Raw genomic sequence first — 6,332 nt, forward strand, 5'->3', positions numbered from 1 at the left:
ATTTTTATTAGGTCTAAAATGGCATATTTTTAAGTATTTTAAAATACTTTAAATATAGTTTTCATTTGAATCTAAAAACCTAATCACTTGTAAATATTTTTGTGATAAAACCATAATCAATTAGGTCTTAATCATGTATAGACTTTGTCCTTACCTTGATTAAGTTGATTGTTGTCAATTTTCAAACAATCTTTAATTAAACAGACGATCAAGGTTTTCAAACAACAAAACCTTGCATCCTTCAGCAAAATCATTCAACTGTTTTTCATAAACGATAAATAAATAAATCCATGGGCCTCCTTGAGTACAAGTCCCAACTCTTCTTCTCATCTCATCATTCATCTCTTCAATTGTTTTTCATAAACAGTAAATTATTTTCAAACACCTTGTTTTGTACATACAGTTTTTAAATCCTCTTTAAACAGAAAAACTCATCATCTGTTTTCAAAAATTTCTTCTCGATATTGAAGGGCAATATTCCCGGTGAAACTCTACATATACCTATGTGACCTAGTGCCCATCTTCACTTCTTCTTTTTCCAAAAACATTTCAATTGTTTTCAATCAAACTCTCACTCTGTTTTCAAAACAACTTCAAATCAATTTCACATGGGCCTCTCCTTGAGTCTATGTCCCAACCCCTTTTTGTACATGCATCTTTCAAACGCCTCCTCTTCATCCATGTTAGGCTTTATAGCTTTCAATTTATAGCTTTCATTTAAATACCTATCAAATATAAATTGTATATACACTATTTAGAACTCCGTCTGAGAACAACATTAGGACAAATAAACTGTATATATATTATAGGACTATGGCCTAGGATTGAGAATGTCTTCCCGGTGAAGGCTCTTTCCTAATTAGATTTCTTTAGTTCAACCTCAAGATGAATTATTCTCGGTGAAACATCTTGAAAAAAGCCTTAGAACAAAAATAGGGCACATTCACCCAAGAGGAATTATTCCCGGTGAAACCTCTTACCCATTTGCTTAGAGCCAAACTAAGTTAAAAGCTAACATAGCTTTCTCTTGTGCTATAACATGGACCCTGGATTAGCTTCCTCTTGGGCTTACAATACAAGGACCCACGGGCTTCTTAAAAGCATATTCACAACTTTCTCTTGAGCTTATATACAAGGACCCATCATGTTTCTTATAAACATAGGAACATGTCTTTAGTCACCTTTTAGCCTATCCTGGTGAGATTCTTTTATACTTCAAACCAGACTTCAAATAAGCCAAGAATGTCTCAATCTTAGTATTAAGTTCACCTTTTGGAATGAGAGACATAGACAGTCTCTGTCACCCACATCTTCAATCTCCATTAAGTCTTCTCCTTAGTAGAGTCGAGATGCCACATCTGGAATTTCCTCAGCAAAGTCAGCCTTCATCTTGGGCTTTAAACAAGAAGTATCAGTCCAAAAATCCCTGGAAAGAATTAGCTTCCATCAATATATCATTCCTTCATCAGTCAAAAATCCCCTGGAAAGGGTCAGCCTCCAAACAATTCCTTCATCAATAAAAAATTCCCTAGAAAGGGTTAGCTTCCATTAATAAATCATTCCTTCATCAGTCAAAAATCCCCTGGAGAGGATCAGCCTCCAAACAGTTCCTTCATCAGTCAAAAATCCCCTAGAAAGGGTCAGCCTCAAAACAATTCCTTCATCAGTCAAAAATTCCCTGGAAAGGGTTAGCTTCCATCAATAAATCATTCCTTCATCAGTCAAAAATTCCTTGGAAAGAGTTAGCTTCCATCAATAAACAATTCCTTCATCAGTTAAAAATCCCTTGGAAAGGGTTAGCCTCCAAAATCAATCCTTCATAAGTAAATAATCACCTGGAAAGGGTTATCCTCCATCATCCATCATCCAAACCTTCAAAACTCCCCAGTAGAGTCAACCCTGGGTCAGTCTCAATCACTCAACAAAACAATATCCCCAGTAAGGTTAACCTTCAACTCTGGGCTTTCAATCATTAATCTCTGCTTGATAAAAGTAAATTTCCTAGTAGGGTCAACATTCCTCAATATCTGCACAACAGAGTAACCCTCAGTAAGGTTAGCCACAACCTTGGGCTTTGTATAAGGAAGATAATAGAGTCTCCACAGTGAGTCTTTCTCCATCAAGAGTAGCCACAACCTCGGGCTTTGTACAAGGCAGATAAACATCCTCTCCTGTGTCAAAAGATTCATAACCTTTGAGTTTTTTCCCACTAATTTAGCCACAACCTTGGGCTTTGTACAAGGAAGAAAAAAATGTCTCCCTAGCTAGAGTCGGCCATAATTATGGGCTTTGTACAGAACACCAAATAAATCCTCCAGTCAAATAAAACAAACACTCTCCATCTAGAGTCAGCCACAATTCTGGGCTTCATACAAAACACTAATTTCTTCAGTCAAAGTCAGTCCCTAGTGGAGTCATCTCCCAGGGCCAATCAAAACTCTTTTTAGCCTCAAGCTTAGGCCTCATACAAGCCAGTCAAATTCAGATTTTTCATACAGTAGATAGACATGATTTATCTCTGCAAAGAGATATTTCTCCTATTTCACCACATTCAAAAATACAAACATTTTCATTTAAATTTCAAAACGTTCTCTCATTTAAGATTTTTAAAGGCATGCTCTGAGGAACACACACCCAGACTTGTTTCCTTTCCCTAAACTGGTTGAGAATCGTTCTTTCATTCAAGAGACTACGACTAGCATACTTGCACACACACAAGTAAGGTCCTTCTCTTATGAAATGAACCCCGCTTTTCTATCACTTCAAATGTTTGTGGTGGAATAGTAGAAATACATCTCTGTAAAGATGACTTCGGGTCTCTTTCCTGTAAACAGAGATTTAATTCAAGCTTTAACCTTGAGCTTTAAACAAGGCACCCAAAATCAATTCATTTCCCTAATTAGTTCCTCGAACTACAAAAAGCTCTGACTTCCATTAAGGATATGTAGGCATGAGATTCACAAAGAATCTCAGCGAGCTAATCAAAAACCAAAAACAGTCAGTTTATCTGTCTTTCAATTCAATTCAATTCTCTCTCCTAACACAAAGGAGAAACTTTCTCAATCAAGCAGCAACATAAACACATAGACACAGAGAAGGTTCCCATAAAGTATTACGGATATGTAGGATGCTTAAAACCTTCCCTATGTATAACCGACCTCCTGCTCTCCAGAACATATGATTAGGTGAAATCACCACACCTAGAAAATTCTTAGTGTAACACCCTTCTAAACCCCGCAGAAATTTAAATAAATATATCAGAGTAACATGGAACAAGGGTGTCACAATCTTAAATTTTAAAACAAACATCATACGTCATTATCATGCAAACACTAAGGAGTTTCATCATAATTCATAGTAACTCATGTTAACACAGCAGAAAAACAATTATACGGAATAGTCCAACACCTTCGAAACTATATCCATCAAAACTCAAAATAAAGCAAAAAAGTCATAAGACATAAACGATCAAAACTTGCGTCCCCAGTGTTTCAATATTAGAGCATGACACCTGACGCTAAACTAGACACACTGACTCATTAGCTAATCCTCACCAAGTCGTAACGCCGCTATCCTCAATGTGAAAATGACAACATGTAAGGGTGAGTCTCATTCTCAGTTAGTAAATATTATGCAATTCATAAGCAACAAGCATCATAATATATCGTTCACCCAATCATACATATTCTGATTCACAACTATTATTAATCAATTCATACAACAATAGATTACACCACGTAACACTGAAATCCATTCAATCATGTTATGACAAAATGCATATGACTCAACAGACATTATGCATGTGGCCACCTGACCGATCTATGCCTCATCGAGATACGGCCCACTGACACAAATTCCGCAAAATGGGATTTATGTCCACCGTCGATCCAAACATCACCGGGATCCATAACCGAATGCATATGAATGAATGAACACACATAACATACTTAAAAACATCACCGATCACGATGAAAAACTCATCTCAACACCACATCACCGAATAAGTATATACATGTTTTCAACGTCATTCAAATAGCCATGCATTCATCACAATCATAATAATAATCACAGCCAATCTATCACCACATCAAATACATTGTGACACCTATTTCATATGCACACAGTGCTTAATTCTCACCAAGTAATTAAATCGAGTTTTAAAAAAATAAAGTTGGGCCACTGCCCATCTTCATCGTTCATCATATAAAACATTCAATTACCTTTACAACGCCCAAAACGGGACTAAGAAAGGATACACGGTTCAAAAGTTATGATTTTTCAAAGTTTGGAAAAAAATTGTATAACAGGGTCTGCAGAGCAACCCTCTAGCGCGATTTCCAGTAGTGAACTACCTTGGACCGCCGCTTAGCGAGCCTGAACGACGCACAAAGCCTACGCTTAGCGAGCCTAGCTCCGCTTAGCGGACGTGCAATTTCTCAGAATCTCAGGTCTGCGACAGACCTGCAATTTCACACATCCATCATCCCAAATCGGTTCCAGACATGAGATATAAGCATAAAATCACCATACATTCAATCATACACCATCAAACATCGATTAAACTCATTATTAACCAATAGTTCATGTAAATTTCATTAATTCAATCTAAATTATAACACCCTAACCTAACAATCCCAATATCTAATTGAACTAAACCATACATCAATCTACCTATCACTTAAGATCACATAAGAGATACTAAAAGGAAAAGTCTCCCCTTACCTTGATGGAGGTTCTTGAATTGATCTTTACCTTTGGGGTTTTTCCTCCTTCCTTTGCTCTTCTCACTTCTACGATAAAATCTTTTCTCCCAACTCTTCTCTTGTTCCCTTCTTTTCTATTTTTCTCAATAATAAAATAATAATATAATTAGGACTAAGTGTAGAGCTTTTTACTCCATACACCCACTAATTACACCTCACACCCCCAAAAGTCCAATATTCTCTTCTTATTCATTTATTCCATTATTTTCAAAAATATTCATAAACTAAATTTTAATTAAATAATTAACCAAAATTCAATTTATCTAATAATTTAAAAATACGAGTGTTACACTTAGGGTTTATTTGAGATATTTTTCCCCTTATCCTCGTAGGATAATTAAAAAGTTCGGGTGCTATCGTAGGAAGAACGGAAATAAAATTCATCCCTCAAGGGCGCCTCTCTCCTTCCAAATATCGCGTGAAGGGTCCGGCGTGCCGTCTTCCCAAGTGAAACGAGGAGGTAAAAAAAACGACACCACAGACGTGAAGATTGTAGAGAAGATTCTTCAGTCAATGACGCCCAAATTCAATTTTGTTGTCAGCTCCATTGAAGAATAAAAAAACATCGATGAACTGACACTTGATGAGTTGCAAAGTTCCTTATCGGTTCATGAGCAGAAAATCATCCAGAAGGACACTAAGGAACAAGCTTTGGAGGCTTCAACCTTTAAAATTTCCGATAAAGGAAAAGGGAAGTGGAAGGACAAGAATCCATATCAAAAATCAGGTGAGGATTATGCATTAGATACACGAAAGGGTAACAACTACCATCAATTCAGAGGCAACAAGACGAATAATGACAAGTTCAAAGTTGAATGTTTTTGATGTCACATATATGATCACTACAAGTCTGAGTGTAGAACTAAATTGCATCATGATCGTGGTCAGAAGTCTAAATATGCGGAATAAAAGGAAGAAGATATTTCTCTCTTGAGGGCATGTCACAAGAAGGAGAAAATGCATGGAAGTATGTGGTACTTAGACATAGGCTGTAGCAACCACATGTGCGGGGATAAATCGTTGTTTTCAGACTTGGATGAATCATTCTGAAACACTATAAAGTTTGGTGATAACTTTACAGTTTCAATCATTGGCAAAGGAAATGTCAAAATCTATACAAAAGACAACACAGAACATTGTATTAATAATGTTTTCTTTGCCCCTGATTTGAAAACTAATGTTCTTAGTGTTGGACTACTCAAGGAGAAGGGATTTGAGATTAATATCAAAGATGGGGTGTGTTGTATCCAGATTAAAGAAAAGGGTTTGGTTGCTGAAATAAACATGACATCAAATCGCATGTTCTCGCTACATTTCAGAAACACTTCCCAAATTAGTCTTTCAGCGGAATTGAAAGATGATTCATGGATATGGCATTTTCTCTATGGTCATTTGAGCTTTGGAGGATTGAAAACTGTCCAACAAAAGAATATTGTGAAAATTCTACCACAACTTCAAAGACCATCCCAAGTTTGTGAAGAATGTGTTGTTGGAAAGCCACATCGAGAAACTTTTCCAGCAGGAAAATCACGGAGAGCAAAAACAGTCTTGGAGCTGATTCATTATGAC

This window comes from Vicia villosa, linkage group LG6, assembly GCF_029867415.1.
Source record: "Vicia villosa cultivar HV-30 ecotype Madison, WI linkage group LG6, Vvil1.0, whole genome shotgun sequence".
Classification (NCBI taxonomy): Eukaryota; Viridiplantae; Streptophyta; class Magnoliopsida; order Fabales; family Fabaceae; genus Vicia; species Vicia villosa.